The 24,163-nt window shown below is 40.4% G+C and overlaps 1 protein-coding gene across 2 annotated transcripts in view; it reads right to left on the bottom strand.

The window, feature by feature from the left end:
• The window catches only part of AFF4 (ALF transcription elongation factor 4), a 93,742-nt gene extending 70,690 nt beyond the window's left edge, over positions 1–23,052 (bottom strand). For both annotated transcript variants that reach the window (XM_055302812.1, XM_055302811.1), the window contains exon 1: positions 22,894–23,052. The gene's annotated coding sequence lies outside the window, so the exon portion shown is untranslated. The remainder of the gene's footprint in view (positions 1–22,893) is intronic.
• Between the last annotated feature and the right edge of the window lie 1,111 nt (positions 23,053–24,163).

The following is a 24,163-nucleotide window of genomic DNA, read 5'->3' as shown; positions in this document are numbered from 1 at the left end:
CTGCAAACAAGCACAAGAGATCATTTTGGGGTGATGGAAATGTTCTACAAGTAAACTGTGATGATAGCTGCATATTCTATAAAATGATTAAAAATTGCTCAATTGGGGATCCCTGGGTGGCGCAGCGGTTTGGCACCTGCCTTTGGCCCAGGGCGCGATCCTGGAGACCCGGGATCGAATCCCACGTCAGGCTCCCGGTGCATGGAGCCTGCTTCTCCCTCTGCCTGTGTCTCTGCCTCTCTCTCTCTCTCTGTGACTATCATAAAATAAAATAAAATTTTAAAAAAAATTGCTCAATTGTAGGCTTAAAAATGAGGGAATTTTATGAAATTTTATCTCTATAAAGCTGCTTTTAAAAAAAGAATAAACGAATATTAGCTTGAAAAGGATCCTTGATTACTACCATTTGTCAACTGTTCCTCCATCTTCATGGCCTTACGGATGGGCTGAACACCAGTGCATACCCTTAAATAATTCAGGTTCCTCACCTTTTGCTTAAACTGTGTGTTTCCCTATCAGAAACAAATGAGGTCTCATACCATTAAAACAATCAGGTGTTACTCAAGAGATAAAGGATATAAATATGGACAAACATTATAGCCTCTTAGGATTTGAACTTGAAAGTGCAGTATCATCATAAGGAATAAAATCCTCAGAAATGAAAAATTTTTAAAGATTTTATTTATTTGACAGAGAAAAGAGAGCACAAGCAGGGGGAGTGGGAAAGAGAGAACCTGACTCTGTGCTGAACAAGATCCTGGGATCATAACCTGAGCTGAATGAAGGCAGACACAAACAACTGAGCCACCCAGAGCCCTCAGAAATTAACAAAAAAACAATCATACTCTGAAAACTATAAAATCAAGGAAATGAAAGAAGACCAAAATAAATGGAAAGACATCTCATATCATGGAATGGAAGATCTAATTATTGTTAAGATGGATATACTTTCTAAACTCATCTACAGATTCAACACAATCTCCATCAATATCCCAGCTGACTTCTATGCAGAAATTGACAATCTGATCCTAAAATTAGTATGGAAATTCAAAGGGTCATGAACAGCCAAAAAAACCCAAACCAAACCAAAACAAAAAACCGGTCTTGCAAAAGCAAGCTAGAAGATACACACTTTCCAATTTCAAAACGTACTACAAACATATAAATCAAACAGAACCAAGAGCCCAGAAACACACGTTTATAACTGATTTTCCAAAAAAGTGCCAAGGTAAATAATAACACAATGGGAAAAGGACTTAAATATTTCTCCAAAGAACATATAAAAATGGCTAATAAGAAATATAACACTGTATATTATCTACACTGAATTAAATTTTTTAAAAAGAAAAGGAAGAAAAAAATGGCCAGTTAATACGTGAAAAGATGCTCAACATTATTAGTCATTAGGCAAATGCAAATCAAAACCACAATGAGATACCACATAACCACCCATTAGGATGGCTATTTCCAAAAAGTAAGAAATAAATTAATAAATAACTCTTGGTAAGAATGTTGAGAAATTAGAACCCTGTGCATTGCTGGTGGGAATGTAAAATGGTGCAGCTGCAGTGGAAAACACTGTGGTGGTTACTCAAAAAGTGTAACATACAATTTCATGTGATCCAGCAATTACACTCCTACATCTATACCCAAAAGAACTGAAAGCAGGGACTCAGACACTTGGACACTTAATGTTCATAGCAGCACTATCCTCAAGAGTCAATAGGTAGAATTAACCCAAATGCCCATCAAAAGATGAATGGAAAAAACAAAATCCATTCATCCCAAAATGTGGGATATACCTACAATGGAACATTACTGAGCCTTAAAAAAGAATGACATGCTACAACATGTATGAACCTTGAGGATATCATACAAAGTAAAATCAGCCAGTAACAAAAAGACAAATACTATATGATCTCACAAGCATGAAGTGCACAGAAAAAGCAAATTCAGAAAGAGAGAAAGTAGAATTGTGGTTGCCAGGGGCTGGGGATAAGGAGGAATAGAGGACTACATTTAACGAGTATAGAGTTTGTTTGGATGATAAAAAATTCTGTAAACTGATAATGGTAATGGTTACACAACATTGTGAATGTGTTTAATGCCACTGAGCTATACACTTAATATGACTTAAATAAATTGTGTTATATACATTTTACCACAATAAAAAATTACAGTAAGCACACAGTAAAAAATTTTAATGTGCATTCCCAAATGAACCAGAAATTAATCTTCTATAATCTTTCAAAAAACACATTATTAGTTTTATTACATTTTAAATTTAAATAGGCCCCACACTCATGACCCTGAGATCAAGACCTGAGCTGAGATCAAGAGTTGGACATTTAATCAACTAAGCCACTCAGGCACCCTTACATTTTTTTTATTTACAAAAAGTTTAAGTAAAATGTGACCTTTAGGGGATCCCTGGGTGGCTCAGTGGTTTGGCGCCTGCCTTAGGCCCAGGGCATGATCCCGGAGTCCCGGGATTGAATCCCACAACGGGCTCCCTGCATGGAGCCTGCTTCTCCCTCTGCCTGTGTCTCTCCCCAGCCCCCCTCTCTGTCTCTCATGAATAAATAAATAAAATATTTTTTTAAAAATGTGACCTTTAACTTACCTCTTACAAGTGGTGCTCAGAACCTATTACAATGTTTTTTTTTTCAAGTACTGTCTTAGAACAACTAAACTGCTGACAGAGCCATTCCACTACCAGACTATTAAATGATTTAAACTCCAAAAGTCTAAATGAGACTTGAGCTAAGATCACAATCATTTCAGGATTCAGTATATAAGAAATGCTATTAAACTGTAACCTTATCACAATGTATTGTATTAAAACAAAAGCCTCATGAGTACTGAAACCCTTCTTGGCCTCATTTGGTAGGATTTCTCTATCTTGAGAATCTGAAGAATTTAATTCCTGAAAGGCAGAGAAACTAAGATTGTATGCCTGGAGATCAAAGCCACTAGCAATGAAACACCAGGTCCCAAAGCTATTTTGCAGAGAAGGATCTTTGCCCCCGAATCAGTCATGAGACTTCTACAGCCTTTGGGTTTAAAATACTATCATGAAACACATGGAAACAAAGGGAATTCCATACTATTTGTGCTTTGTTCATCATATCTTTATATATTATCTGAATCTCTCATAATCATTTTTCATAGCTCACCCTGAACGAGGCCCTGAAAGTTTCCCAAAATTTCACTATCTTTCACAGATGAATGATCTTTCCTGTTCCTCACAGTATCTTCCTAGGACTCTTTCCCCTAACCTGCATTCCACAAATGACTTTGTCTTACTTGACAAAAACTAAAAATAGAACATTAAATATGAGAGAGAGGGGCACCTGGGTAGCACTGTCAGGTAAGTGCCCGACTCGAGATACCAGCTCAGGTCATGATCTCATGGGTTTTAGGATAGAGCCCTGTGTTGGCTTCCAATCTCTCTTACTCTCCTTCTGCCCCTCCCAGCTTGCCTCTCCCTCTATCAAAAAAAAAAAAAAAGATAAGAGAGAAATCTCATCCATCAGCCATCAACTTTCAAACTACCAATATCTGCATCCATTCTCTTCTTTCCTCTGGTTAAAATAGAGAACTTCTCTTTCCTGTGAAAGAAAAAGTCTGCCCATTTTGTTATCTTCCTCCAGACCTTTAACAGTCCCTGACTTCTCTCTAGCAATTTCAACTTATAACGAATTCTTTCCAGCAGCATTCAAACATATTCTTTAAAAAGAGACTTTTCTGACCCCATCTCTCTCCAGCTACCACTCTCTCTCTTCTCTGTTCTCCTTCATGCCCAAGCTTCTCAAAAGGACTCTTGGTGATTCTCTACTTCCTCTGCAACCATTGATATAAAAAACTACCTGAAGCAATACAGTAAACACTTGTGGTTACCCATGAACCATCTTAGAAAATACAGCATTGCCAACATAGGCAAAGGCTACTCTGTAGCCTCATTGGATTACATCTCCTGTAATCCCTCCACCTTACAAGTGGTAGCTGCTCTTCTGATTTTGGTGATAATCATTCCCATAAATTCATTTATATTTTTATAATTTATGTACATATCCTTAAAGGAGTCACTGAATCGCTTTGCTTGTTTTACTTTTAAAAAAGGGTATATGCTAAAGACCAAGCCTTTTTAATTCCTAGCATTATCTCACTAGGTTATATCCGTGTTGATACATATCGCTATAGTTCATTTATTTTCATTATGTATCCATACAATTTACTTAACCACTCTCCAGTTTCCCTTTTCTGCCATTATAGTGCTGTAATGATCTTTTTTTTTTTTGTGCATTTCTCATTATACCAATGAGTGAGAGTTTTTCTAGGATAGACAACTACAAGTGGAATTGCTAGGGTACAAGACGAGCATCTGCAATTTTAACAGATACAGACAAATTGCTTTCCAAAATGTATCCAACCATATTCAACATTCTATTGTTTCCAACTTCCCAAACTCCACTTTGCCAAGATCATGCACAGTTGTTCTGAATCTCAAAGAAATCAGAATATTCAGCATCAATTAAAAACAAAACTGGGTGGGGATCCCTGGGTGGCTCAGTGGTTGAGCGCCTGCCTTCGGCCCAAGGCATGATCCAGGAGTCCTGGGATTGAGTCATCAGGCTCCCTGCATGGAGCCTGCTTCTCCCTCTGCTTGTGTCTCTGCCTCTCTCTTTGTGTATGTCTCTCATGAATTTAAAAAAAAAAAAAAAAAAAAGGTGATGGTGGTCATTTCTGGCTTTTAGTCCGAAATAAAAATGCAGAAGACATTTAATTTGGTGAATATGTGTTGATGCCATATTTCTCCTTGAAAAGCTTCAATTGGTGTTCCTTCTTTTTTGTGTCCATCTTCTAAAGCACCCTGTTGACATTTTAGTACAGAACCACCAAGTATCTGTTACAAACACCGAATCCTGAAAAGTGATCACACATATTCTTGGCATTAAAAAAATCTTCAAAGACTACATAAGCTGTTCTTCTAGTTTTGAGCGTGTTCCCCACTCAGATGTGACAGAAAGATCCATATTTCCCAAATATCATACATTTCTCCAGCTGTATCTTGTACAGCAAATTCCTTTTTTTTTTTTTAAGATTTTATTCATTTATTCATGAGAAACAGAGAGACAGAGAGGCAGAGACACAGGCAGAGGGAGAAGCAGGCTCCACACAGGAAGTCCAACGTGGGACTCAACCCCGGGTCTCTAGGATCAGGCCCTGGGCTGAAGGCGGCGCTAAACCACTGAGCCACCTGGGCTGTCCGCAAATTCCTTATATATAAAATCCAATTTACTTAGGGGTGTCTGGGTCACTCAGTCGGTTAAGTGTCTGCCTTCGGCTCAGGTCATAGCCCGGAGTCCTGGGATCAAGACCCATGTTGGGTTCCCTGCTCAGTGGGGAGTCTGCTTCTCCCTCTGCCTTTCTCCTCCGCTCATCCTCTGTCTCAAATAAATAAATAAAATCTTTAAAAAAATCCAATTTACTTCAAGTGCAAGTCAAATGTTCACCCTCTTCGTGGGCTGAGGAAGTTACCACAGCAAACACTGGCATTCCTCTGGATACTCAGAAGCTCACTCAACTTGGACTGCCACACAGCATCAAATGCAGGACATAAATATCCAAGCTTGCTCCTTATATACTCCTGGATTCTGTATCTCCAGCCATCCCAGTTTTCCTATCACCTCTGTCTCCTTTCATTCTACCTACCAGACTTCTTGGAAGTTGGTGAAAGAAAGAAAGGAAAGAAAGGAATGAAAGGAAAGAAAGAAAGAAAAAGAAAAGAAAAGAAAAGAAAAGAAAAGGAAAAGAAAAGGAAGAGAAGAGAAGAGGAAAAGGAAAAGGAAAAGGAAAAGGAAAAGAAAAAGAAAAAGAAAAAGAAAAGAAAACAAAGTAGTAGTAGAACTAGTTGTTAGTTGGTACTTCTCTGTGCTCAGCCCTGGGTCTTATTCTGATTCTCCATTCTCTCCCTACAATCTCACTGCTTAAAAAGCTATCTATATACCCTATGCTACGAATACTCAAATACACACCATATCACACTTTTCTCTTTTGAGATAGAGAACCTGTTTGATCGTGTTCTTTGAGGGATCTCAATCTTAATACATCCCAGATTGATTCCCTGACTGGTTTTCCCCTACTGCCAACAACTCCTGGTGCAGTAATCCTCACTGTACCAAACAACTGCTTTTGTTCAATCTTCCTTTTAACCTCTCTCCATCTCCAATCCATAACCATAGCCTACCAAAATATATTTTGGATTTATCTGTTTACTACTTTCTCCACAGCGACTGCTCAAAACAAGTCATCAGTTAATCTACACCTTAAACAAATGCTACAGCCTTCTAATTGGATTCTTGGTTCCCCTGTTCTCTCTCTAATCCATATTTCATACAGCAGCCAAAGTGATCTTTTTAGAACACAAACCAGACTGTGTCACCCAACCCCTGCTTAAAAAATTTTAACAAGCTCTCCATTTACCTTAGGATAAACATTAAGGTCCTTCATATGGCCTACAAAGCAATGACCCGACTTCTACTTGATGTGACTCCTACCTATCTCATCAAATTTATTTTGTATTTTACTACCTTCCCTTCCAAGTTCCCACCAAAGGTTATTTTTATTTTCTTGGCTTCTTGAACTTACAGTGCTCTTTTCAGCTTCAGGAAGTTCATGTAGACAATTCCCTTTTCCTTCATAGTACTTAATCGCAATTAATTACGCTTCTTTTGATGTTCATGAGTATTTCCTCTATTACTAGAGGATAATCAGGGAATGTATGTTGTGTTCTGCAATGCATACCTAGAACATAACCTAGCAGACTAATGAATTTCGTGGTCTGGTTAGAAAGCAGCAGTTATCTCACTTATTACAAAATAATGCCTAAAGATCATGACAGTCTTTACCTAATATCACAAATACCAATATTTCAAAATTGGAATTAATACCCATATTACACTAAAATCAGATACCATCTGCAAAAATGTTAAGTATTCAGTAAATACTTAACATTTGCATTATTTTAGATCAACCAGAATTGAAACACATTTCTTTACTTATCTGTCAATCTATACAACTCTGATTCTATATTTCATTTACTTCCTCTATGAAACTTTTTCTGATAAAGCAAAACTTTATTTCCTCATCTTAAGGCCCACACAATACCACAATCAATGTTTATTCTATCATTAGGCAGCCATTCAATTGTTCATTAACTAATTTGAAACAGTATTTTCCAAACTGATGACTATAAACTTACTCTTTTTATTTTTTTATTTTTTTAAAAGATTTTATTTATTTATTCATAGAGACACACACACAGAGAGAGAGAGGCAGAGACACAGACAGAGGGAGAAGCAGGCTCCATGCAGAGAGCTGGACGTGGGACTCGATCCAGGGTCTCCAGGATCACGCCCCCGGCTGCAGGCGGCGCTAAACCGCTGTGCCACCGGGGCTGCCCCTAAACTTACTCTTTTTAAAACACTAGACAGGATACCTCTCTGGCTCAGTTGGTAGAGACTCTTAATATCAGGGTGATGAATTTAAGCCTTATGCTGGGTGTGGTACCTATTTAAAATTAAAATAAAATAAAATCAGACAATTTCAAACCTTGATTCAAGGATTGTTTATCACATATGCAAATATGCTCACATGTAAGAGTGAGTGTAAGAATAGTATTCCGGGCAGCCCCGGTGGCTCAACGCCGCCTTCGGCCCAGGGTGTAATCCTGGAGACCCAGGATCGAGTCCTACGTCGGGCTCCCAGCATGGAGCCTGCTTCTCCCTCTGCCTGTGTCTCTGCCTCTCTCTCTCTGTCATGAATAAATAAATAAAATCTTAAAAAAAAAAAAAAGAATAGGAGTATTCCTATTATTTGTAACCAGCTGACTGTAGATGTCTCTCTCACTAATTACACTAAATGTTCCTCCTCCCAGTTGTCCTGCAGTTTTACATGCCATGTAGCTATTTCAGAATCAAAACCAAATCAAATATACATCTGGTTACTAATATTTGAGAACTATGTAAACCAAATTTAACTAGTTTAAACATCTCAAAAATTGTTACTACCGAATTCTAAAAGCATATGGACAAATAAGTTGAGAAGTCTATTTTAATCTTTGAAGATGAATAACTGGGTGGAGAGAATGGTTAAAATTGAGAGTTTACAGTTCCTTTTATAAGAAGAAAACAACCTTTTGACTTAGTGTCTCACTTTAAAAGTATGCAAATATCCAAAACCCACAAAGGTCTCTTATTGGAAACTTCTGTAATGTATGCATCGATAATTACTTTATCTTCCTAAAAACAGACCTACTTAACACATTCTTCTGCTTGAAAGTCAGTAGCAACTCCAAGCTCTATGAAAAACCTAAGTCCAAAGTTTTCGTCCCAGGATTTAAAACTATCCACAGTTCAATTCTTAGCCATTTCTATAAAACCTTTAGGGTTTATCTGAAGCTGAAAATAAACTACACGTTCAGATCCAGATCTTTACTCAAACTAGTCTCTCTACTTAGAATGTCCTTCCTTCTCCCCATTTCTAAATACATACATTTCAAAATTTACCACGTTCCTTCAAAAAGCCTCCAAGTTTCCTTTGTCACTAAAATAATTTACTTCTCAAAGCATTTCTTTGTATCTCATCTGGCCCTTATCACTTGCCTTACATTAGGATTATTTATTGTTATTCTATCTGCCTTCCCTAGTCACCTCCTTATTACAAGCCGCTAGAGAGTAAGAATTATAGATATCACTGAACTTACCCTATCTCCCCTCCACTGCTTCATACAGCAGCAAGCATACAACAGATCCTAAAAATACGTGATGAATAAAGGTCGCAGTTGGAGTATTATGCCCCAAGAGTCAGTCAGTGAAAATACTAAAATTTGGGTTTCAGAAGATGATGTCACCCCTCATTTTCTACCCACAGATAGTCTCCCATTTCTTCCCTAAGACTTTTGGTTGTATCTCGTGCCAAGAAGACAGCAGGTCTTCCATTTATTATATTCAATATATTATCAATCCAATAAAAGCATTAATACTGATACTAAATGAATTATCTGTTGCTTTTAAAGCACTTTTTCTGTAAGAGTTTATCTAAAAGTTAAACAACATATGTTCAAGAAAAAAGCATGTACAGAAATGATCAATTTCTATTTTTATTTAAACCCTGTTCTTTCAAATGTTCACCAAATGTAAGTGCTAGACTGTAAAATCTCAGAATCATACTTGGCAAACTAAGAAGGTGTAAAAACTGAATGTTTCAGTCTACAACATCCAGAAAGAAATTATCTGTTCAACAGAACACTATGAGACTGCTTTCATTTGTAGTACCTGAGGAAGCCAAAAGAAAATAGTGTAAGTCCAAATTGCAAAATAAAAGCAATTTTTTTTACCTAAAATTGCACATAATACATTAATCAAAAGTTTAAAAACACTATATAGCAAAGGTTCCTTGGAGTTTACACTAAAAAGGAGTTATCTCAATAATTTCATCATTTGCATATATGAAAGACCGATAATAAAGTACCTGGATTTCTTGAAACATATTTAGTTCCTTACAACACTATAAAAAATGTTGGAGGGAAAATGCTAATGTACTGAATGAAAAAATAATATATTCAAGTCCCAGTCCTAACCACCCTACATTCTGTTAATAAGTTCTATTAAAACATAAACAGGAATATTGCTTTAAGTAGGTTAAGGCCAGGGTGCTTGGGTAGCTCAGTCGGTTAAGCATCTGCTTTCTGCTCAGGATCCCAGGGTCCTGGGATTGAGTCTGACATCAGACTCCTTGCTCAGCAGGGAGTCAGCTTCTCTCTCAGCCCCTCTCCTTAGCTCGTTCTCTTGCTCGTCCTTTCTCTCTCTCAAAAATAAATAACTTAAAAAGAAAGGCTAAAGCCACTTAAGCCTGTTGCTCTTTATTCACTGGAATAGAAACATGAATTATGAGTTATTTATTATGACACAAAGAATATTTACTTTGAGAGATCAAATTTTGGGAAGTCTGGGTGGCTCAGCGGTTGAACATCTGCCTTCAGCTCAAGGCATGATCCCGGAGTTCCAGGATCGAGTCCTATATCGGGCTCCCTGCACGGAGTGTGCTTCTCCCTCTGCCTGTGTCTCTGCCTCTCTCTGTGTCTCTCATGAATAAATAAAATCTTAAAAAAAAATTTAAAAGATCAAATTTTGAGTTATAAAAGTAAACCCACTTCCAAAATATTTCTTTTCTTTTATTTTTTTTTTAATAAAGATTTACTTATTTGGGATCCCTGGGTGGCTCAGGGTTTGGCACTTGCCTTTAGCCAAGGGCGCGGTCCTGGAGTCTCGGGATCGAGTCCCACATCTGGCTCCCGGCATGGAGCCTGCTTCTCCCTCCTCCTGTGTCTCTGCCTCTCTGTGTGTGTGCGTCTATCGTAAGTAAATAAATAAATCTTTAAAAAAAAAAAGATTTACTTATTTGAGAGGGAGAGAACAGTGTGTGTGCACGCACACACGTGGGGAAGGGCAGAGGAAGAGGGAGAGAGTTCCAAGCTGACTCCATGCTGAACAAAGCCAGATGCAGGGCTCGATCTCATGAAACTGAGATCCCAAACTGGCCAAAACAGAGTTGGATGCTTAAAAGACTGTGCCACCCAGGCACCCCTCAAAATAGTTTCTAATTGACTTCTTAACATATTTAAACAGAACTCAGAAGGAATTTTGAAGGCTTTACAATCCTCATTTTAAAACCTATCTCTTCAGGGGCACCTGGGTAGCTCAGTGGTTGAAAGTCTGCCTTTGGCTCAAATTGTGATCTCGGGGTCCTAGGATCAAGTCCCACATTGGGTTCCCGCAGAGAGCCTACTTCTCCCTCTGACTTTGTCTCTGCCTCTCTCTGTGTGTCTCTCATAAATAAACAAAATCTTTAAAAAGGGCAGCCCCAGTGGCTTAGCGGTTTAGCGCTGCCTTCAGCCCAATGTGTGATCCTGGAGACCCGGGATCAGTCCCATGTCAGGCTCCCTGAATGGAGCTTGCTTCTCCCTCTGCCTGTATCTCTGCCTCCTTCTTTCTCTCTCTAATAAATAAAAAAAAATCTTAAGAAAAAAAAAAAAACAACCTATCTCTTCAGTAAAAGTATCCCTCATCTCCAAGATTTGGTTGCAGCTAGTTTGACTAGAGAAAAATGGTAAGGAAAAGTAGGAAAGGAAGAAAGGGAGGGAGGTTAGTTCTAAGCAGAAAGAACAAGTGCAACTGCCCAGGAGAGAGAGCACAACACATCCAGGAAAAGAGGTAGATCAAGTATAGTTGGAAAATAGGGTTGGAGGAGTGCAAAATAAAAGATAAGACTGGAGAGATACATAGGATCAGACTAGACCTGTCGGGTTTGTTTCTATATCTGAAAGATATAAAGATATCTTTTCAAAGAAAATGAAATCTCCTAGATCTTGGATGAGGATTTTATTATGTTAATAATAGTAAAATAAAAATTAGGTATGAACTCATTATGTTTATAGCTCTTATACAGAACAAACTTTAAAAATAAAATACAAATTTAAACTAACATTAATGTAACATTATATTGTTTTGCAGAAACTAGAGCAATGATGTATTCAACCCTGGAAATACAGTCTCAGGTCGGGTTCAATATTATTAAACCTCTTCTATAACATGACTTCAATAATACTAATGCAGTAAATACTTATATATGTTATACTAAATGAACTTAATAACTGCAAATGTTTATTTCCCAGATTAGAGAAATACAACCATATACTAACATACCAGGTAGCAGTCCTTCAATTTCAATTTTAAAGAAGATTCACTTGTGGCAATCTATCTTGTCCATATGTGGTTTAGTACCTTACTGAAATCTACACTAAATATGTGTCTAGTATAATCACTGCTGAGGTTTGGAACAAAACACTGAGACTGCAAACTGTTTCATATTGATTAATTACATAGATAGGGTCCACCAGATACATTTCACAGTGAAAACATGAGGTTAAGTACTATGCCAGGGTTCTTTTGGGTTTGGCCTGCCTATATTAACAACCCACCATGACATGATCCAGTTTTACTCACCATCCTTCCTTGTCTGAGCCACAGCGAAATCATTAGTATAATGCATTATAACTTGGCACAAAAACAATAACAAACAAAATCTAAACACAGCAACAAACTCCCAAGGGAGTAGCTGGTTACAAAGCAGTACTTCAGAAGTTACAAAAAACTTATTAATGTTGAAGAATCCCTAGGTAGAGGAATACTACAGAAAATGAAACACTACTAAGAAGTTTCAAGAAGAGAAATGACAAAATCAGATTTGTAATTTAGAGGGAAAGAGTGCTATGATACAGGGTGGAGTAGATTATTTTACTAGAGGTAAGGAAGCTAACAAGAAGGCTGTTGGAATATCAAGGTGAGAATCGAAAGTCTGAATTTAGGAAGTAATACTAGGAATGTAGATAATGTAGAGAAAGGGTTTAGATTCAAAGATGTTAAGGAAGGAGAATCTTGGGGCCAGCCAGATGTGAGAAGTAAAACAAAGGAATCAAGAACAACTTGTAGGTTTCTTGAAAAGGCAAGGACAGTGGTGTGTTCCCCAAAGCAGGCAAAGTGGAGGATTTGGGGGTTGGGGATTGAGAAGCACTTGAACTAGAGCTAATTTCTACATGATGAACACTTACAGAAACTATCTAATCAGCTTCTAGCCTTACATCTCCTCCAGCTTTTCTGTAAAATTCTTGCCCCTATCCACCTCACCTTTAGGGTACAACTGAAGGGTTCCAAAGTCTGAATCCCTGACTAAAAAAGCTAAGCCAATGTCCAGATCACATCTGTTTTATACATATATGTGTATGTGTGTGTGTATATATGTAAAAGATTTATTTATTTGAGAGAGAGAGAACACAAGCGTGCCTGTGTGAGGGCATAGCAACAGGGAGAGAAGAATCCCAAGTAGACTCTCCACTGAGCGTGGAGCCCAATGCAGCTGATCCTACAACCCTGAGACCACAACCTGAGCCGAAACCAAGAGTTCGATGCATGAAATACTGAGCCACCCAGGTACCCCTAAATATTTTTAATTTATTTATATCTATTCATATACATATACACACACACACATTCTACAATCAAAAAACCCTAACTACCACCACAGTAAATAGGGACTAACTATTGAATCCTGAAACAATCCTCAAACCAAAGTATCTACCACAGGCATGCTAAGACAGGAGCTGACAAACATTTTTAAAGCCACATTGTAAATATTTTAGGCTTTGAGGCCCTATAGTCACAACTACTCTACTCTGTCATAGGAATAGCAAAAGAGCTACAAACAATACAGACACAAATGGGTGTGTCATCTGTGTTCCAATAAAACTTTATTTATGGACACTGAAATGTGAGTTTCCTATCATTTTCACAGGCCACAAAATACTATAATTTTTTCCCACCATTTAAAAATGTAAAAACTGGGCAGCCCAGATGGCTCAGTGCTTTAGCGCTGCCTTCAGTCCAGGGTGTGATCCTGGAGATCCGGGATCGAGTCCCACGTCGGGCTCCCTGCTTCTCCCTCTGCCTATGTCTCTGCCTGTGTGTGTCTCTCATGAATAAATAAATAAAATCTTTAAAAATAAAACAATGTAAAAACCAGGGCAGCCCAGGTGGCTCAGTGGTTTAGCACCGCCTTCAGCCCAGGGCATGATCCTGGAGACCCGGGATCGAGTCCCAGGTTGGGCTCCCTGCATGAAGCCTGCTTCTCCCTCTGCCTGTGTCTCTGCCTCTCTCTCCCTCTCTCTCTCTCTGTCTCTCATGAATAAATAAAATCTTTATAAAAAAAAAATAAATAAAATTTAAAAATAAAAATGTAAAAACCATTTTCAGCTCACAGGTCATACAAAAGGCAACACTGGGCCTAACCATATTTTACTGATCCTTGTGCTAAGGCAACACAGAACTGCCTTCCCATAAAACACCTTCCAGATGTCTTCAGTGTTAACCTTAATAGCCAAGAAAAATAATCCTAGTTGACAGAAATGAAAATCTTCATTTGGCTTACCAAAGAACTCACTCCATTTGCAAGGAAGTAGGACAGCAAATGAAGGCCCATGTAACTGGCTGGTTTTGCCATTTACCTTACACTGCACTTGCCCAGCAAGATATGGTATAAATTTTGGAACCATGGTACCTTCCTCCCTCCTTTCCTCCCCTCCTAAGAGTTTTAGTTTTGTCTGTTGTCTTTTTCTTCAACAACTGTATACTAGGTCAGGAATGATTAAATTTAGTATTTAGCCCACAATTTTCAGACACTGACAAAGCATATCTAGGCCCAATTAACAAAGGATCTCACCTTTCAAATCTGGACTCAGAGAACAATGACCTCTAGATGTGTTAGCCAGATAGAATTTGCATTGTCTCCATTGAAGAGATGAGAGTAATTTGCTGGTATATACAGATAGTCAGATTATGTTTAAAAAATACTAAATATATATGTAAGAAAAAGTAGGACTGTGTATGTACTAAACAGCCATGGGATAAATGAGGGGGACAACTACGTTTTAGTGTCCTTTACTCCACTTCACTCTGAAATGTTGCAGTTAGAGCATGTTATTACGGCGTAGCCCCCTAACCAAAGTTATGGGCCAGAGATGGACATGTAACTTAATGAGTCCTTTTCCTGGAAGTGGGACTGAGAATCATGGCAGTCTTTTTCTGATAGCAAAAGATGTAAAATTTATAACTCAAAAGACATTAGTAAGTGTTAAAGTTGGTCTGTAGCAAAGGAGAACTGAACACACAAGGAGCATCTAATGAGCAATAAAGAGATACTCCTAACCACATTCGCAGGCTCTGGATCCACCTGTTCCTGAGTACTACCCATCCTCCTATGGGTTGATTGCCGTTCTGAGAATTCACTGGATACCTGATACATTCTCAATAAATTCTTTTTTGCTTCTATATGTCACTCTCCTAACTAAGACAAAGGGCCTACTGAGTAATCTTTTTTTTTTTTTTAAAACAACTTTTTATTTATTTTTAAGATTTTATTTATTTATTCATAGAGATGCAGAGAGAGAGAGGCAGAGACACAGGCAGAGGGAGAAGCAGGCTCCATGCAGAGAGCCTGACGTGGGACTCGATCCAGGGTCCCCAGATCATGCCGTGGGCTGCAGGCGGCGCTAAACCGCTGCACCACCAGGCCTGCCCCCTACTGAGTAATCTAACGGGAGGTATTCAGATGAATGAAAGAGTTCCAGTTCCCACAAACAGAGATGGTGACTGAAGCAACATAAATGGATAAGACCATCCAGAAGAGGGGTACCTGGGTGGCTCAGTGGTTGAGCGTCTGCCTTTGGCTCAGGTTGTGATTCTGGGGTCCTGGGATCAAGTCCCGCATCAGGCTCCCCACAGGGAGCCTGCTTCTCTCTCTGCCTATGTCTCTATCTCTATGTGTCTCTCATGAATAAATAAATTTTTAAAAAAATCATCCAGAAGACTGAAAATAGAATGCCAAGGCTAAAATCCAGAACTATCAATACAAAGGGATTAGTAGAATAGTCTGCAAAAAAAAAGCAACTGGTAGGCAGAAAGGCAGAAAAGGGACAGTCATAAAAATCAAGGAAGAAAATAGCAGGAAGGAAATGGTTAACAAAAACAAGTAGAAGGCACCTGGGTGGCAGAGGTGATTAAAGAGTTATGCATCTGCCTTCAGCTCAGGTGGGGATCCCAATACCATGGGACCCTGGGACCAAGCCCCAAATTGGGCTTCCTGCTCAGCAGTCAGCTTCTCCCTCTACCTCCCCATCCCTGCTCATGCTCTCTCCCCCTCTCTCAAATAAATAAATGAATAAATAAATAAATAAATAAATAAATAAATCTTTTTTAAAATTTATAAAAGTAGAGAAAGAGGTAAAGGAGTAAGCAATGACTATACAATTTGGAAATACAGAAGTCACAGGTGGCCTTGGTAATAACAATTTCACTGGCAGGATGAGAAACCAGGCTGAAGGTTTAAGAGTGTAGAGGAAGTACACAACACCACCCATGAAGTAATCTTGCAATTAAAAAAAGAAAAAAGAAAAAAGAATTCAAGCCTCAGGGTGCCTGGCTGGTTCAGTTAGTAGAGCATGTGACTCTTGATTTCAGGGTCGTGAATTCGAGCCCCATATTGAGCACAGAGTTTACTTAAAAATTCAAGCCTCCGGGATCCCTGAGTGGCTCAGCGGTTTAGCACCTGCCTTCGGCCCAGGGCGTGATTCTGGAATCCTTGGATCGAGTCCCACATCAGGCTCCCTGCATGGAGCCTGCTTCTCCCTCTGCCTGTGTCTCTGCCTCTCTCTCTTTCTCTGTGTGTCTCTCATGAATAAATAAATAAAATATTTAAAAAAATTCAAGCCTCAATCAGATCAAGCTTCTAGATATAACTACTAATAGGAGAAAAAAGGGACTGAGGAACATAGTACATGAAACCACAAGGATGCAATCAGCACAGTCTAGACTGAGAATTCTCATAGAGCAAAGATGTGGCCTCTTTAACAACAAATTGTATAGGACTAAGGATAAGAACAAAAAGATATCACGAAGGCAAAAGAAACAAAAGCAAAAATGAACTACTGGGACTTCATCAAGATAAGAAGCTTTTGCAAAGCAAAGGATACCGTCAACAAAACTCAAAGACAACCTACAGAATGGGAGAAGATATTTGCAGATGACCTATCAGGTAAAGGGCTAGTTTCCAAGATCTATAAAGAACTTACTAAACTCAACACCAAAGAAACAAACAGTCCAATCATGAAATGGGCAAAAGACATGAAGAGAAATCTCACAGAGGAAGACATAGACATGGCCAACATGCACATGAGAAAATGCTCTGCATCACTTGCCAGCAGGGAAATACAAATCAAAACCTCAATGAGATACCACCTCACACCAGTGAGAATGGGGAAAATTAACAAGGCAGGAAACCACAAATGTTGGAGAGGATGCGGAGAAAAGGGAACCCTCTTACACTGTTGGTGGGAATGTGAACTGGTGCAGCCACTCTGGAAAACTGTGTGGAGGTTCCTCAAAAAGTTAAAAATAGACCTGCCCTAAGAACCAGCAATTGCACTGTTGGGGATTTACCCCAAAGACTCAGATGCAATGAAACGCCGGGACACCTGCACCCCGATGTTTCTAGCAGCCATGTCCACAATAGCCAAACTGTGGAAGGAGCCTCGGTGTCCATCGAAAGATGAATGGATAAAGAAGATGTGGTCTATGTATACAATGGAATATTACTCAGCCATTAGAAACGACAAATACCCACCATTTGCTTCGAAGTGGATGGAACTGGAGGGTATTATGCTGAGTGAAGGAAGTTAATCAGAGAAGGACAAACATTGTTCTCATTCATTTGGGGAATATAAATAATAGTGAAAGGGAATAGAAGGGAAGGGAGAAGAAATGTGTGGGAAATATCAGAAAGGGAGACAGAACATAAAGACTCCTAACTCTGGGAAACGAACTAGGGGTGGTGGAAGGGGAGGAGGGTGGGGGTGAATGGGTGATGGGCACTGAGGGGGGCACTTGACGGGATGAGCACTGGGTGTTATTCTGTATGTTGGTAAATTGAACAAAATAAATTTATTATAAAAAAATAATAAAATTTAATTTAATTTTTAAAAAATCCTGAAAAAAAAAAAGAACAAAAAGATATGATCTCTATTTGGATCCTATTTCAAACAAACTGTTAAACAAAAATTGTAATCAGGGAAATTTGCACACTGACTAGATACATGTTGATACTAAGAAATTGGTATTAATTTCTTCAGTGAAAGATTAGAGTATCATTTTAATCCTTATTTTTTTTTAGAAATACATACTAAAATAGTATTATACAGTCTTTATTTTACTAGTTATGTCTTCCCTGATACACTATGTTAGATGTCACCCAGCAGGCTATAGTCCATAGTTAACAAAACAAGAAAGATACAAAGTGATGGAAAGATTCAAAGAAGGTAGATGTTAAGGGGAGTAAGGAGGGGAGTCAAGCAAAGCTTTAGGAAGACAATGGTACTTGAACTGAGTTTTAAAAGACGGTGACGGGGATCCCTGGGTGGCGCAGCGGTTTGGCGCCTGCCTTTGGCCCAGGGCGCGATCCTGGAGACCCCAGATCGAATCCCACGTCAGGCTCCCGGTGCATGGAGCCTGCTTCTCCCTCTGCCTGTGTCTCTGCCCCTCTCTCTCTCTGTGACTATCATAAATAAAAGATTAAAAAAAAAAATTTAAAAAAAAAAAAAAAATAAAAGACGGTGACGGGCATTGAGGGGAGCACTTGATGGGATGAGCACTGGGTTATATGCTGTATGTTGACAAATTTAACTCCAATAAAAAAGAAATTTTAAAAAAAGGCAATAAATAAATAAATAAAAGACAATGAAACTTTAACATGTAGAGAACAAGAGAGGAAAAGTGATAGTCCAGATGGAAGAAATAGAAGCAACTGCAAAAGGGTGGGAAGGCCTGTCAATCCAGAGCATTGGCCTATACTCACCTCTCCATAAAACTATCACTACCATAATAATGACAAGAAAAGTCAAAGTTAAAAATTATTTAACAGGGCAGCCCGGGTTGCTCAGCGGTTTGGCGCTGCCTTCAGTCCAGGGCGTGATCCTGGAGACCCGGGATCAAGTCCCACATCGGGCTCCCTGTGTGGAGCCTGCTTCTCCTTCTGCCTGTGTGTGTGTGTGTGTGTCTCATGAGTAAATTAAAAAAAAAAAAAAAGTTATTTAACAAAATCAAGAGACCCATTCAGCCCTAAAGCAGCCCCAGGAAATGTAGTCCCAGGACAGATCATGACACTACCTGGTAGTAAAACCATACTGGCTTTCCAGGGCAATCTATTCACATGAATCTCTCATTTTCCCTGCCACACACACATAACTTTGGAAAAACAATGCATTAGGTTCTTTTACTCATCCTAGGAAATAATCAAAAAAATTAGTTTAAAATGGTACCCAATAATAAGCTCTGTCTACTTACCCAAAAGCTCCCACCATGGTTCACTGATACTCCAAAAGAGGCACAGCTACATGAAATGCCTTCCTTCAGAATATTCTTCAGGTTACAGATTTTAAATAAAGTATAGCTGATGAAGCAGATAGACTTTATTTTTTTTTTTTTTTGGTTGTTATCTACTGATTCTGTTTTTTTTTTATTCTACTGTAGTTAACATACAATGCTGTATTAGTTTCAAGTATACAATATAGTGATTCAACAGTTCCATACATTATGCAGGTGCTCATCTAGACAACTGTAATCCTCTTGCACAGTACCATGTGCAAGTGCACTATATGTTAACTATATGGGAATTTTTTTTTTTTTTTAAAGACAAGCACATTCCTAATCCCCTTCACCTATTTCACCCATTCCTGCCACCCACCTCCCCACTGGTAACCGTCTGTTTATTCTCTAGAGTTAGTCTGTTTTCTGGTTTGTCTCTCTTCTTTTCTCTTTGTTTTGTTTCTTAAATTTCATATATTAGTGAAATCAGATGGTATTTGTCTTTCTCTGACTTACTTCACTTAGCATTCATTATACTCTCTAGCTCCAACCATGTTGCAAATGACAAGATTGGATTCTTTTTATGGCTGAGTAATACTCCATTGTGTGTGTACATACATACACACACAGATACTCATATCCTCTTTATCCATTCATCTATCAATGGATACTTGGGCTGCTTCCACAGTTTGGCTATTGCAAATAATACTGCAATAAACACAGAAGTGTATATATCCCTCTGAATTAGTGTTTTCATATTCTTTGGGTAAATACCCAGTGGTACGATTACTGAATTGCAGGATGGTTCCATTTTTTAATTTTTTGAGGAAATACTGTTTTCCACAGTGGCTATACCAGTTTGCATTCCCACCAACAGTGAACAAGGGTTCCTTCTCATCATCACCAACGCTTGTTGTTTCTTGAGTTTTAGATTTTAGCCATTTGAAGAAGGTAGATTTTAAATCATTTTTTCTTTCAAAAACAGAATTAATAAGTAGTCCCAATGTTAAAATGTTTTTGGAATATTTTGGAAGTGAATTCAGTGGTTCTAATATTTTCTGTTCACCAAGACCATTAAAATTCTTATAACATGATGCCAGTGAAAATGTACATCAAGACAAACAGGAATGCAGATGATCAGCCAAAACTCAGTAACTGTCATGTTTATTACATCCTCTTCCATGTACTAGAGTATCACTTCAAACAACCATGATGAGTATTAAAACTTACTACAAGTTGGGGTACTTAAAGCAAAGGAAAAAGCAGCAAAGCGAGGTTAGCTTTAAGCAGTCTTTAATCACCGACTACACCTTATTTCACAATAACTGAAATGGGGACACACCCTCCCAGAAATCAAATATAATCGTCTCCACTTATCAGAGGAAATGAAAAAGGAAATGAGTAAAATAAAGTGAGGATTGGAAGTTTAAAAGCTGGGAAACCTTTACATTACATTGGAAAGTTAAAAAAATTTTTTTGAGTATAGTTGACACAAGGAAAGTTTTAATATTAAGATACTTAGAGAATAGAGATAAAATTAAAAAAATAAAACCTAAGTCATCAACTTTTATAATACACACAGCACTTCTAGATCATTGTCCACGTGTGTCTTCAATACTTGCAAGAACACCTCTTTGATTTTATGAAAAATACTACAAAGAGAAGGCCTCATACATTTTGGACTCCATTCTAAATCAGCAGTAGATGGCCACAAAAGAAGAAATACCTGTTTTCTTTGTTCCTCTCAGGTACACATAAAGCCATGACATTTACCTTAACTCTTCAAAAAAGGTAAGATAAAAAACTTTTAGAAGGCTTCATCTTCTGTCATCTTCTGCAGCTGACAGTCACTTTTTCCCCTGTAATACTGACCACTTGCTCATACAGTTTTCTTTAGAATACCCTCCTATGAAATCTTAGGTTGGATATCACACTCAAATTCAATCTAATAGCTGTGTTAAATACTGGGGGGATCCGAAGATATAAATATAGTTATTGTTCTAAACATACTACAACCGACCTATAAGAAAATTACAACACAAGAGAATGTATCAACTGTTACAAAAGGCATACAATAACTCAGGAACACAGGGAATGTTATTTCATCTCACAAGTAGAAAGTGAACATGAATGAAAATATCCTATCTTTAGGAATTCATAATCACAGAGCTTCACCAAAGCACCGTACACCCCAAAACTGTAGAGCACTTTCCAATTTACACAGACAGTAAAGATTAGGCCATTCACAGACATCCTATCTTGTCCCCATTTGACACAAAATTTTATTTAAAATAAAATCTGCCTACCGTTCCTGCAGAGCTAACAAAAACCAAAGTCATTAGCAGGCAAGCCACCACAAACTGAATGAAACTGCTGATATTAAAAATGAATAAATAAAAAATTATCGAGTCCAAGTAAAGTGACTCTAAAAGACAATTGAAAATGACTTTTTTTTTTTTGATGTTTAGAGAACCAAAGACGCCGTGATGAACAAGGAAAACCAACACAAGAAATTTAAAGAAGCCAGCTTTGTTAAAAAAAAAAACCAAGTGGCCACTTGCCAATACTTCTTTATGCACATATGACCAAAGATGATTCCAAGCAGATTCGGAGGCCACAAAGCCTCTTTATCAAATGCCTAATTAAGAAAATTCTCATAAATATTCCAATTTCGATGTCACAGTAGAGTTGAATAACAAAAGCACTTTTCAAAGCTTTTGCAGAATCAATATGGAAACAAAGCTTTGAGCTTTTCATACCCGAGTCCCCAAAAATCAACACCTATTTTAAACGTCACATTTACAAACATCTTATTCACGGGCACGGAGAGCTTAGATTCCGTCAAGACAAATACCGGTCCCTGAAAAAGGTACCGGCCCTAATTTAAAATTTCCACAAGGCCATCAGGAAAGAGATCGCACAATTCTGAATTGCAACTGACTACGAGAACCGTAAATCGAACTCTTCGTCTTAGTTTAACTCCACACACGAGCATTTCAGATTAGTACTTCCAACTTCCTATAGATGCTATCCATTGTGAGAGAAAAGGCAGTAAGGACACTCCTCAAAGTCCTATACCCCATGATCCATCCTCAAAGAGTGGAAGGGAACAGCAAAGTGGAAGGAACAAAGCACTGACGTCAATTACGAGATTAACCCCGGGCACAGGCAGCTGGAGGAAAGGCCTAAACATCAATATCCAAACTGGAGCTATTGGGATAACTAGCTAACAGACCGATGGCGAAGTTGGGAGGAGGGAGGGAGGGTACTCAAGTATTACAACCCCCCCCCCTCCACGTTCCCATTTTTAGTTAATCCCCTTCGCTACACGAAGGTGGAAATTTTTCCTTTTTTTTTTTTTTTTTTTTTTTTTTTTGCAGAGAAGGTGGGGGTGGGGGGGGGAGAGAGACGTGCGCAGGATCGCGAGAAGGAAAGCGAGAACTAGTTGGGTAATGATAGCCAGCATCTAGGCCTATTTTCTCTTTAACTAGAAATAACTTCCAATTGAGGAGGGTATTAAAAAGTAACAAATCAGTCGACGGCATTTCTGCGGGCAGGAATGGACTGCGAAACGAAAGCGGAAAGGAGAAACGGCCAAAAGGAGGATTTCTGGGAATTTCGGTTAGGATGGGTTAGCCTTATTTATTATCATTATTTATTTTATTATTATTATTTTTTTTTTGTCGAGGGCGGGGGCAGGGGGGAGGTGAAACGAGCAGAAGAGAAGCGAAGCCGGATGGAGCAGCCCCGGCCTGGAAGGTCTCCCAGAACCGCAGGCGGACCCGGTTCTCCCGTCGCCCCCGCCCCCACCCGGCGGCCAGGCCCGGCCCGGCCCTCAGTCAGTTCCGTCGGCCCCTCTCACCTCCGATCGCTGCTCCGCTAGGCCCGAACCATCTCCCAGCTGCGGCAGCGGCGGCGCCGGGCCTGCACCTTCACGGGACGCGCATTCGAGCCCGCCCGGGAAGGGGGGTGGGGTGGCGGCGGCGACAGGCTGCCAAGGGCGAGGGGCTCCGGGCGGCGGCGGCGGCGGCGGCGGCGGCGGCGGCGGCGGCGGCTCGGGAGGTCTGGAAAGGCGCAGGCGGGGGCGGCGGCGACGCGCCTTACACGGAACAGGCGGAGGTCCCGCCCCGCTCCATGACGGTCGGGCCCAGCCCGGGACGGCCGACTGAGGCGGCAGGGGCGGGCCGACGAGGACCTGGCACCGGGATCCCCGCCCCGTCCGCGGGAGGCGGCGGCGGCGACGGCGGCTCGACCCCCGCAGCCAGGACTGGGACTGACGCAGCGGCCGTGCCACCCATGTGACCGGGGCCGGGCGGGGGCGAGGCGTCACGTGACGACGCCGCGCCCCGCCCCGCCCCGCCCCTCCCCTCCAGGAGAGCGGGGGCCTGCGGGGGCCGGCGGGCCTGCAGCGACGGGAGGCGACACCGGGGTGGTGACGTGCGCGGCTGGCGGGCCGGACCCTCCCGGGCGGGAGCACCGGCCCCGTTGGGCCCAGGCCCGAGCTCCGGGCGCGGCGGCCGCGCAGGGCGAGGCGGGGCGGTCGGGCAGGACCCAGCCTGCAGATCGCGACGCGCGCCCCCTCCCGTGCACGTAGCCGCTACCGAGGTTCGGAAGGGCGGGGACGGGCGGGGACGGGCGGGGACGGGCCGAGCCGGATCTACCAGTTCTGGGGCTCAGGGGACGGAGGTCAGGCGGCCGGCCCCTGGCCGGGGGCTGGCGGAGCCCGACGGCCCCGGACCGGCTTCCCGGGGGCTAAGGTCCGTGCCCGCAGTCCGGCAGCCCTCAACAGGTCGGCCGGGGAAGGAAGGCTCCGGCGGGGACTCGCCGCAGGACGGTGCTTAGAACCTCACTTGAACTTCACCCAGGAAGCCTCGCCAGCCCTCGTTCGTCATCCGAACGTTTTCTGCCACTAACACTGTTCCTTAGGATATCATTTCAACACTCCTCCCTCGTCTCCTAACATCCTTACAGTCAGGACAAGCTGTAATTTAATTGAGAGTAAAATAATAGTTACAGACCAGACGGAATTTTCAAAGGGTCTCATAGAACCCAGTTTGGTAACTGCAGAGAGTCTACCTCTGGCTCATTATTTGAAAGACATTTTGTGATCTCCTGCCTCTTACCGGTTTTCT

Source organism: Nyctereutes procyonoides, unplaced genomic scaffold, assembly GCF_905146905.1.
Source record: "Nyctereutes procyonoides isolate TBG_1078 unplaced genomic scaffold, NYPRO_anot_genome, whole genome shotgun sequence".
Taxonomy (NCBI): domain Eukaryota; kingdom Metazoa; phylum Chordata; class Mammalia; order Carnivora; family Canidae; genus Nyctereutes; species Nyctereutes procyonoides.
The sequence above is the reverse complement of the archived record's forward strand: the minus strand, read 5'-3'. Positions and strand labels throughout refer to the sequence as shown.